Here is a 12,312-nt window from a genome sequence, read left to right on the forward strand (position 1 = left end):
TAAAAATCTGGACCAAAAGGAGAGAATTCTCATTATTGTGCTCATTCCTAATAATGGCTTTTTTGAGATAGTTCATATGCTATAAAATTCACCCTTTAAAAGTATACAGTTGAGTGGTTTTCAGTATAGTCACAGAGTTGTGCAGCTGTAACCACTAGCTAATTATAAAATATTTCATCACCCCAGAAAGAATCCTGTATCCATTAGCAATTGCTCCCCATGCCTTTTTTCCCTTGTCACAACTCTTACTGATCTGCTTTCTGTTTCTATGCCTACTCTGGACATTTAGACATTTCATATACATGGGATTATATAATATGTGAGTTTTCTTGTCTGGCTTCTTTCATCTAGCATAATGTTTTCAGGACTCATACCTGTTGTAACATGTGTCAGTACTTTATTTCTTTTTATTGCTAAAAAATAATCTATTGTATGGATATATCATATTTTGTTTATCCATTCAGTTGGTGGGCGTTTTCATTGCTTTCACTTTGGGGATATTATGAAAAATGCTGGTACTATGAACATTTGTGAAGTTTGTGATGGATATATGTTTTTATTTTCCTTGAATATACACCTAAGAGTAGAATTGTTGGGTCATATGGAAACTCTTTGTTTAACATTTTGAAGAATTGCTTTCCAAAGTGACTCAATCGTTTTACAACTATTATGTTTATTTTTATGTTATCTTAGGAACTTAGGCTAGTTACACATTCAACCACTCATTCACCCATTTATCACATATTTATTGAGCACTGTGTTAGATATAGAGTATAAAATTTTTAAATGTATCTTCCCATAAGCACAAAGAATCTATTGAGAGAGACAAGAAAACAATATATTCCAGCATTTATAGTGGTTTGGTAACTTCTATGATAAAATAATACAAGAATGAGCACAGAGTATGCTAGCTTGATGCAGCAGAACTTGTAAAAGCATGAAAATGGGAGAGAAAATGATTGTTCAGAAAACTCCAAATGCTGTTAACTAGAGATTGTGTACAAGGTTGCAAAAACTTTGATGGGATATGATGAATGCTAAAATGGACCACAAAGAGAACCACAGACTTGGAGCCGCATTAAATGAGGCAACCTTTTAGCTGGACACTGGAAGATGGGAAGGAGTTTTGTGAACAGGAAACCAAGATGGGATATACTCAATATTGATCAGTTTTTACGAGGGTGGAGGCGAGATTGAGGAAAATGTCCAGAAATCAGTTAAAGATATAAAACTTGGGAGAACTCAAGAATTGAAAATGGATTTTTGAAGTCAGATCAAAATAAACAAAAAAAACCTATGTTGCTCTTGTCCTAATTTGTATGTGACCATAATAAGCACCTTGAGAGTAGTGGACCCCAAGCAGTTGTGCTTTTTACTTATTATTGAGGCCCTGGTGAGAGAAAGTTAGTTTGAGGAACACCCTTTTAGAAATTAAGAAAGATATTGTCCTCCCAATCCCAGATTATCTAACTAGCTAGAAATTTATTTACAAAAATGAAAAAGTTAGAGAGAAACTCAATTTTTTGTTGTTGGGGTTATGAGAGTATTATTTATCTCCGAATGATATACTTTGAGTTTAATTATGTGAAGATCCTTAGACAACCAGAACTTGTGAGTATTCATCCATTTAACAAATGTTATTGAAGGTCTAATGTCCAGAGATAAACAAAAACCTAGTTCCTGACCCAAGTTCATAGGCGGAAAAACTGACATTTACTTATTACAATGAAAGAAGTACTATAATAGATGATAAGGTTTGCAAGTATTTTCTCTCATCCCATTGATTGTCTTTTTGTTGTTGATTGTTTCCTTTGCACTGAAGAACCTTTCTATGTGGTTCTATGTGACGTGGTTCCACTTTGTCTATTTTTACTTTCATTGCTTTTGCTTTCGGTGTTGTATCTAAGAGATCATTGCCAAGACCAATGTCAGGATTTCCCCCTATATTTTCTATTAGGAGTTTTACAATTTCAGGTCTTATGTTTAAATCTTTAATCCACTTTGACTTGATTTTTATGTATAATGTAAGTTAAGGGTTTGATTTCTTCTTTCTTTTTTTTTTGCATGTGGATATATAATTTTCCTAATCATTTGTTGAAGAGACTGGTTTTCCCCCTTTGTATGATCTTGACTCCCTTTCAAAGATCAGTTGACTCTGTGTGTGTTACTTTATTTCTCGGCTGTCTATTCTGTTCCACTGCTCTTTTTCTGTCTTTATCCCAGTACCATACTGTTTTAATTGCTGTGGGTTTATAATTTAGCTTGAAATCAGGAGTGTGATGTCTCCAGCTTTTTTGCTCTTTTTTAAGATCACTTTGGTGATTCTGAGTCTTTGGTGGTTCTATACGATTTTATGATTTTTTTTTTCTATTTCTGTAAAAAATGTCATTGGGATTTTGATGGGCATAATAGGAAATCTGTATATCACTTTGGGAAGTGGACATTTTAACCAACCACATGATAATCACACACACACACAAACATGTAAAGAAGACACACAAAATTAAAAAAGAAAAGAATTAAAGAATCTTACTACAAAAAATCAACAAGGCACAAAGGAAGATCACAAGAGAGGAATAGAGGGACAAAATATAAAACAGAAAACAGCAAAATGGCAAAAGTAAATCCTTTCCTATCAATGATTGCCTTAAATGTAAATGAATTAAACTCTCCAAAAGACATAGAGTGGCTGAATGGATAATAAAGCAAGACCCAACTATATGCTATCTACAAGAGACTCGCTTTATATTAAAGGACACACATAGGCTAAAAGTGGAGGAATGGCAAAATAGTATTCCATGTAAACATTAAACAAGAGGGCACAGGTGCCTATAGTATTATCAGGAAAAAAATAGACTTTAAGTCTGTCAAAAGCATCACTACATTTCTGTTGCAGTTTAAGTTTTTAAAAGTTTAATCTTTTGAGTTTATGATATAGTTCAGAAATGAGAGGAAACCTTGAACACTGTAATAGATTTGAGAATAGGTGTATCCTCTTAGAGACTTATTTTCATCAGTGAAACACGTTCTTCACTGGAGTTTTTTTGTGTGTGTTTGTTTTTCAGTAAAATTAGTGATATATGCAAACAAAATGTTGAAAGATTTATGTACATACATTTCCAGTAACATCTATTTCTAGGAGATTGACAACAACACTGAATAAGAGAAAAAGTGCTTTCTTCACAACTTTTCTGAACCTTTTTTTTTAGCCTGTGAAATAAGATATTAATAAACATTGCCCTCCATTCCTCATAAAAGTATTAGGATTAAGTAGGAACATAATGTGGACATTCTTTGACACATGTTAGGCACTATCCTAATTATTTTTTGGAAATGATCTGGGAAAAGAAATCAACAATTTTAAAAATAATCCATCTGGCATAATAACAATACTGTTGGTTGCAGAGTTGAATGAACTTCAGATTTTGTTCTCTGTGTTTTCTTGTAACCTCTGTGCTGCTTAACTTTTCTGAACTTATTTTCTCATTTGTGAAGTGGAAGCTGTTTTCGTAGAGTTCATTTAACTGGTTAATGCATGTGAAACACCTCATACAAAGCATGGCGCTCAATAAAGGGTAACCGTAGTAGCTATACTTCCAGGTCAGTGTAGAGATAGTATTCTGATAGATCTTGAGGATCTGATTGGACAGAAAGTGGAATAAATGTAAAAAATTTTCAAAATTATTTCAGGACACAAGACCAAATCAGATTTCTTTCATTATGGCTCTTAAGTTTACTAGTTATTTAGTTTATGTAGGTTGTATAATATTCATTTCAGTTCAGTCACTTATTCGTGTCCGACTCTGTGACCCCATGGATCTCAACACGCCAGTCTTCCCTGTCCTTCACCAACTTCCAGAGCCTAAATAGAACACCAGCAGGCCCCACTGGGGTTTGAACCCAGGATCTCCTATTTACTAGACAGGCGCTTTAACCAGCTAAGCCACAGAGCCTTTCTTAGCCTTGTATTCTATTCTGTGGTGCCATCTGAAGATATTAGACCTTAATTTTATTTTTTACAAAATGGGAATGATACCTACCTAAAATGGTTACTATGAAGAATATATTAGGTAAATGTTGCAAAGTGATTAGTATTATACCTAAAAAATAGTAGATGCTTAAAGTAGACATCTTTCGCTTTCCCTTTCATTATTTTGTGTATAAATCCACCCAGGCATAGATCTTAGCATCATTTATTTTTATTATTTAGAATCCTATTAACCTTGTATATGTTGTGCACTTTGCTAGAGGTTTTCCGTAGATTTTACAAGTGAAACTAAACACATGACTTAGTCCTTGAGAGTACTGTCCACTTGAACTTTATATGTGGCTTCTCTCACTTGTTTGAGGGCCTGTCCTATTAACCAGTTTTGATACTAGGAAGTTTATTTTGTCCTCTGTTTATTTTGGACTTAGCACAGTTATGTTTTGCAAATTAACTCTATTCTTTTGATCTGGGGGATGTTAGAGGCAGAAGTTAAAATTGTTGTTCAGTCACTAAGGCACATCTGACTCTTTGTGACCCCATGGACTGCAGCATGCCAGGCTCCTCTGTCCTCCACTATGTCCCAGAGTCTGCTCAAATTCATGTCCATTGATTCAGTGGCTCTATCTACCCATCTGGTGGTGGTGGTTTAGTTGCTATCGTGTCTGACTCTTGGGACCCCGTGGACGGTAGCCTGCCAGGCTCCTCTGCCCATGGGATTCTCCAGGCACGAATACCGGAGTGGGTTGCCATTTCCTTTTCCAGGGGATCTTCCCAACCCAGGGATTGACTCCTGAACCCAGATTCTTTACCAACTGAGCTATGAGGGAAACCCCCATTTGGAAGTTAGAGTTAAATCTCCATAATTCAACAGAAGTAACCCTGGATCATCTCAGTCAGATGAACATCCCTGTAAGTCTTAAGAATTTGTTATGAATGTGAAAAACTTACTTACATACACACATGCACATAAAGCTGTAGACCCATCTCAGGTTGCTATGTAATTCTTTAGAAGTCTTAAATTTTAAAAATAGTAATTTCAAAAAATTCCTTTATAACTTAAGATATAAATAAAATAAATTTTAAAATATGTTTGTTTTTGGAAATTGCTGATGAATGATTATATTTTAGCTGTTGCATCTTACTGTATATGAATTATTCATTGCTCAGAAAAATAGCCTAGTGATTAAATACACAGCCTCTGGAGTCACTCTTCTAGATTCCAGTTCCACTTCAGCCACCTAATAACTGTGTGAGCTTTGACAGGTTATCTGATTTCTTTGTGCCTAGTTTTCTCATCAATACAATGAAGATACTATTACCAATCCCATGGGATCATTATGAATATTAAAGTAGTTAACATATAGAAAGTGCTTAAAGCAATGCCTTGCACATGGTAAGGACTGCATAAATATATGGTTACTACAGTTATTGTTGTTATTGTTACACGGCTGACAGATTATCTACTGGACTTACCTATAACATGTATGTTTTCTGAAACAATTATTTAGTACAGCCCCTATTTATCCTGTTTATAGTAATATTCTGTTGCTAAATAAAAGGATATACTTGAATGGAATCTACCACTCAACAGGAATAAGTTAAAAATATTTCGCATTATCCTGACTCTCCTTTGTGGCCCAGCAGTTGTTCACTTATTATACATTCCTACAGCTATATGGAATAAAGAATGTGTTTTGGCATAGAAACTGCATAATTTGGAGATATTTTTGTTGATAATCTTAAACTAAAACAGTCAAACTAATTTCAGTTCCACTGGAAACCCAAGGGGGTAATTGTTTTCTCCAGATGAGAGAGAAGATGCCAGCTTTTGTGTTAGTAAGTATTTCCAAGTGTTTATGTGGGGAAAATGGAAGAAAAAGAACATTTTACTTCAGTGAATTTAATCCACCAAACCATTAAAACCTTAGAAAAACTATTTCCACTAGACTTCTATGATAAGTAATAACTTGTATTTTGTATACCTATTACCATTTTCAAGCACTTTAACATAAGTTATCTTTGTTGTATTTCTCCATAACATGTTCATAAATTAGGTAGGACAGGGTTATAATCTACAGTTTTACAAATTTGGGTTAAGTGTCTCTTGCAGGTCACACAGTGGGGATATAAGTGGGTGTATAAGTGGCTCAGTAAGGACTTAAAACCAAATATTAGTATTTTCTCATAAATATCCTATTGAACTTTTCCTGCTATTGCTTGATATTCCTCTTAAATATTGGTTTTAATATTGGATTTTAAGAGGTGATACTTGGTTCTCGTTGATTGATCACATCTATATTTGGAGAAGGCTTAGTTTTCATCATTCAGACTCTTCAATATGTTTGTGACTATCTCCAGCCATTTGTTTTTCCTTCTCTCTACCCAGGCCCTACATGTTGGCTAATTCTCCCACTTATGAACACACCGCCAGTCTATTGAAGAGCAAGGGACGTTAAGCTAGCCAGCTTATAACTTATGAGGAGTTGTACTAGAAAGGGTTAGTAGTAAAGAGTTCCATGACATTTAAAGAATTCAGTGATCTAGTTACTCCAAATAATTGGAAATTGTCATAATTTGAAAGTAACTTAGGTGTAGGATGCCAAGAGTATCTGAGACATACCTAACATTCCACTCATTAGTTGAAAGTGTGATTATGTAGCATCCAGGTCTAAAGCTGGTAAAGCTTTTCTGTTCCAGTTCAGTATTTCCAAATCCTGACTGAGAGTCACTCAGGAAGCAGTTAGAAAGTTTCCTCCTCTCAATCTCTGGAGATCCTGATACAATAAATTTAACTTATTAAAGAGTTTTTAAGAGTCTCTCTAGGTGATTGTGATCTTTGCCTAGGTGTTGCTGAACCATAAGGACTCTTGTGTTGACCATGATGGCTACTCCATTTCTTCTAAGGGATTCTTGCCCACAGTGGTAGATATAACGGTCATCTGAGTTAAATTCACCCATTCCAGTCCATTTTAGTTCACTGATTCCTAAAATGTCGACATTCGCTCTTGTCATCTCCTGTTTGATCACTTCCAGTTCGCCTTGATTCATGGACCTAACATTCCAGGTTCCTATGCAATATTGCTCTTTACAGCATCAGACCTTGCTTCTATCACCAGTCACATCCACAACTGGGTGTTCTTTTTGCTTTGTCTCTGTCTCTTCATTCTTTCTTGAGTTATTTCTCCACTGATCTCCAGTGGAGATCACATATCGGGCACCTACGGACCTGGGGAGTTCATCTTTCAGTATCCTATCTTTTTGCCTTTTCATACTGTTCATGGGGTTCTCAAGGCAAGAATAATGAAGTGGTTTGCCATTTCCTTCTCCAGTGGACCACATTTTGTCAGAACTCTCCACCATGACCTGTCTGTCTTGGGTGGCCCTACACGGCATGCATAGTTTCATTGAGTTAGACAAGGCCGTGGTTCATGTGATTAGATTGGTTAGTTTTCTGTGATTGTGGTTTTCAGTCTGTCTGTGCTCTGTTGGAGAAGGATAAGAGGCTTATGAAAGCTTCCAAATGGGATAGACTGACTGAGGGGAATACTGGGTCTTGTTCTGATGGGTGGGGCCATACTCAGTAAATCTTTAATCCAATTTTCTTTTGATGAGTGGAGTGGAGCTGTGTTCCCTCCCTGCTACTTATCTGGGGCCAAACTATGGTGGAGGTAATGAAGATAATGATGACCTCCCTCAAAAGATCCCATGCATGTACTGCTACAGTCCATGCCCCCAACCCTGCAGCAAGCCACCTGACCCATGCCTTCACTGGAGAATCCCGGGCACCCATAGGCAAGTCTCCTGTGGGGTCACAGGTTTCATAACATGAACTCCTTATTGCCAAATTCAGACTTAAATTGAAGAAAGTAGGGAAACCACTAGACCATTCAGGTATGATCTAAATCAAATCCCTAACAATTATACAGTGGAAGTGAGAAATAGATTTAAGGGACTAAACTGATAAAGTTCCTGATGAACAATGAACAGAGGTTCAGGACATTGTACAGGAGACAGGGAGCAAGACCATCCCCAAGAAAAAGAAATGCAGAAAAGCAAAATGGCTGTCTGAGGAGGCCTTACAAATAGCCGTGAAAAGAAGAGAAGCAAAGGAGAAAAGGAAAGATATACCCCTTTGAATGCAGAGTTCCAAAGAATAGCAAGGAGAGATAAGAAAGCCTTCCTCAGTGATCAGTGCAAAGAAATAGAGGAAAACAGTAGAGTGGGAAAGTCTAGAGATCTCTTCAAGAAAATTAGAGATACCAAGGGAACATTTCATGTAAACATGGGCTCGATAAAGGACAGAAATGGTATGGACCTAACAAAGGCAGAAGATATTAAGAAGAGGTGGCAAGAATACACAGAAGAGCTGTACAAAAAAGATCTTCACAACCCAGATAATCACGATGGTGTGATGACTCATCTGGAGCTAGACATCCTGGAATGTGAAGTCAAGTGGGCCTTAGAAAGCATCACTATGACACCACCCTTATGGCAGAAAGTGAAGAGGAACTAAAAAGCCTCTTGATGAAAGTGAAAGTGGAGAGTAAAAAAGTTGGCTTAAATTCAACATTCAGAAAAAGAAGATTATGGCATCTGGTCCCATCACTTCATGGGAAATAGATGGGGAAACAGTGGAAACAGTGTCAGACTTTATTTTTCTGGGCTCCAAAATCACTGCAGATGGTGGCTGCAGCCATGAAATTAAATGACGCTTACTCCTTGGAAGGAAAGTTATGACCAACCTAGATAGCATACTCAAAAGCAGAGACATTACTTTGCCAACAAAGGTCCGTCTAGTCAAGGCTATGGTTTTTCCTGTGGTCATGTATGGATGTGAGAGTTGGACTGTGAAGAAGGCTGAGCGCCAAAGAATTGATGCTTTTGAACTGTGGTGTTGGAAAAGACTCTTGAGATCCCTGGACTGCAAGGAGATCCAACCAGTCCATTCTGAAGGAGATCAGCCCTGGAATTTCTTTGGAAGGAATGATGCTAAAGCTGAAACTCCAGTACTTTGTCCATCTCATGCGAAGAGTTGACTCATTGGAAAAGACTCTGATGCTAGGAGGGATTGGGGGCAAGAGGAGAAGGGGACAACAGAGGATGAGATGGCTGGATGGCATCACTGACTCGATGGACATAAGTCTGAGTGAACTCCAGGAGTTGGTGATGGACAGGGAGGCCTGGAGTGCTGCAATTCATGAGGTCGCAAAGAGTCGGACACGACTGAGCAACTGATCTGATCTGATCTGATCTGATGGACAAAGCTAGTGGAGGTGATGGAATTCCAGTTGAGCTATTTCAAATCCTGAAAGATGATGCTGTAAAAGTGCTGCACTTACTATGCCAGCAAATTTGGAAAACTCAGCAGTGGCCACAGGACTGGAAAAGGTCAGTTTTCATTCCAATCCCAAAGAAAGGCAATGCCAAAGAATGCTCAAACTACCACACAATTGCACTCATCTCAACGCTAGCAAAGTAATGCTCAAAATTCTCCAAGCCAGGCTTCAGCAATATGTGAACCGTGAACTTCCAGATGTTCAAGCTGGTTTTAGAAAAGGCAGAGGAACCAGAGATCAAATTGCCAACATCTGCTGAACACCGAAAAAGCAATAGAGTTCCAGAAAAAATCTATTTCTGCTTTCTAGACTATGCCAAAACTTTTGATTGTGTGGATCACAACAAACTGGAACATTCTGAAAGAGATGGGAATACCAGACCACCTGACCTGCCTCTTGAGAAATCTGAATGCAGGCCAGAAAGCAATAGTTAGAACTGGACATGGAACAACAGACTGGTTCCAAATTGGGAAAGGGGTATGTCAAGGCTGTATATTGTCACCATGCTTATTTAACTTATATGCAGAGTACACCATGAGAAACACTGGGCTGGATGAAGCACAGCTGGAATCAAGATTGCTGGGAGAAATATCAATAACCTCAGATATGCAGATGACACCACCCTTATGGCAGAAAGTGAAGAATAACTAAAGAGCCTCTTGATGAAAATGAAAGAGGACAGTGAAAAAGTTGGCTTAAAGCTCAGCATTCAGAAAACGAAGATCATGGCATCCGGTCCCATCACTTCATGGCAAATAGATGGGGAAACAGTGGAAACAGTGACAGACTTTATTTGGGGGGGCTCCAAAGTCACTGCAGATGGTGACTGCAGCCATGAAATTAAAAGATGCTTACTCCTTGAAAGGAAAGTTATAACCAACCTAGACAGCATATTAAAAAGCAGAGACATTACTTTGCCAACAAAGGTCCGTCTAGTCAAGGCTATGGTTTTCCCAGTGGTCATGTATGGATGTGAGACTTGGACTGTAAAGAAAGCTGAGGGCCGAAGAATTGATGCTTTTGAACTGTGGTGTTGGAGAAGACTCTTGACAGTCCCTTGGACTGCAAGGAGATCCAACCAGTCCGTCCTAAAGGAAATCAGTCCTGGGGTTCATTGGAAGGACTGATGCTGAAGCAGAAACTCCAATACTTTGGCTACCTGATGCAAAGAAGTGACTCATGTGAAAATATCCTGATGCTGGGAAAGATTGAAGGTGGGAGGAGAAGGGGACAACAGAGGATGAGATGGTTGGATGGCCTCAGCTACTCAAAGGACATGAGTTTGAGTAAGCTCCATGAGTTGGTGATTGACAGGGAGGCCTGGCATGCTGTAGTCCATGGGGTTGCAAAGAGTTGGACATGACTGGGTGACTGAACTGAACTGAACTGAATCCTGACCTCTCAAACATACATACAGTGAGTTGTAAAATGTTGTAAATGTATGTGAGTGATATTTGGGTCAGTGTATGGAAGAGGAAGCTGTATGGAAGAGGAAGCAGCCACTTCCTTAATGAGTGAAGGAAGACATCACAAAGGAATCAGTCTTTCACCTGGGTCTTAGTGGATGATTTTCTCAGAAGAGAAGAGGCCGTGCATCAGGGGTTGTGTGGACATGAAAGAGGCACAGCATCTTCAGGGAACTGCAGGAGTTCACTGTGGTTAGAGTACAAGGGTGTATGGTGAAATGGGGGTATGTTGACATTATATCAAGGTCCTTCTTCATATGCCTTACTATAGAATTTGAATTCTGTCCTCAGACCCCCGAAAGTTTTAGGGACTCATGTAATACCATTTCATTCTCATAGTATCATTTGCGAATATACTTGACATCTCAAAGTCATATTATGATCTAAGGCAAGAGTTGTGTAGTCTGTTTCTCCAGCCATTTGTTCATCCTTCTGCATATTTATTGAACATTTGCATGTCAAAACACTTTGGATAATATAAAAAATACTTATTAAATGTTCTCATTGAATTTTCACTCTAATTTAGCAGATGACATACTTCTTGTTGTCATTCAGTTGCTAAGTCATGTCTGATCCCATGGACTGAAGCACACGAGGCTTCCTTGTCCTTCACTATCTTCCCAAGTTTGCTCAGATTCATGTCCATTGAGTTGGTGATGCTATCTAACCATCTCATCCTCTGCCGCCCTCTTCTCCTTTTGCCTTCAGTCTTTCCTAGCATCAGGGTCTTCTCCAATGAGTTGACTCTTCACATCAGGTAGCCCAAAAGATTGGAACTTCAGCTTCAGCATCAGTTCTTCCAATGAATATTCAGGGTTGATTTCCTTTACAATTGACTGGCTTGATCTCCTTGCAGTCCAAGGGACTCTCAAGAGTCTCCTCCAGCACCATAAATCAAAGGCATTAGTTCTTCAGTGCTCAGCCTTCTTTATGGTTCAACTCTCACATCCATACATGACTACTGGAAAAATGATAGCTTTGACTATATGGACTTTTGTCAGCAAAGTGATATCTTTGCTTTTTAATTTATTCTTGTAGTAAGTATTAAATATCTAGGAAGAGATAAGAATCTATAATTGCTGAAGAGTCAGTGAGTAGTAAAGGTTCAAAACATGGAGAGAACTAGTCACTTGTCTGAAAAGGCTTAATGAATACAGAGGAGGGACATGAGTCCAGTCTGCAGCATGGGTTGGTTAGAATAGGTGGGAAAAGAGAAAAGTGCTTTTAAATGGAAAAAAAATTGAACAATGCATAAAGGTGTGGAAGTAAGTGTTTGCGAAGTGTGTTCGTGGATCACAAGTTGATTGGTTGCCTGGAGCTAGAGTTTCACATAGGGAAGGAACATTGACAATAAATAAATATGGCTTTGAAATGAAACCTTCAGAGAACCTCATAAGAAATGCTATTCCTGAATTTACTTTTGATCCATCTTAAAGATCTCACATAAAGCTCAAACCCCAGCTGAACTTAAAAAAATAAATATTTTGTACAGAAGAGTAATTCCTGGCATTAAGATACTTTC

General features: G+C 38.0%; 1 non-coding gene across 1 annotated transcript; it reads right to left on the minus strand.

Moving 5' to 3' along the window:
• Positions 1-3,879: 3,879 nt before the first annotated feature.
• On the minus strand, positions 3,880-3,953 carry TRNAT-AGU. Its single transcript has one exon. It is a non-coding gene; the product is annotated as a tRNA-Thr (tRNA).
• Positions 3,954-12,312: the final 8,359 nt, after the last annotated feature.

The sequence above is a fragment of the Bubalus bubalis genome, chromosome 6 (assembly GCF_019923935.1).
Source record: "Bubalus bubalis isolate 160015118507 breed Murrah chromosome 6, NDDB_SH_1, whole genome shotgun sequence".
In the NCBI taxonomy this organism is placed as follows: Eukaryota; Metazoa; Chordata; class Mammalia; order Artiodactyla; family Bovidae; genus Bubalus; species Bubalus bubalis.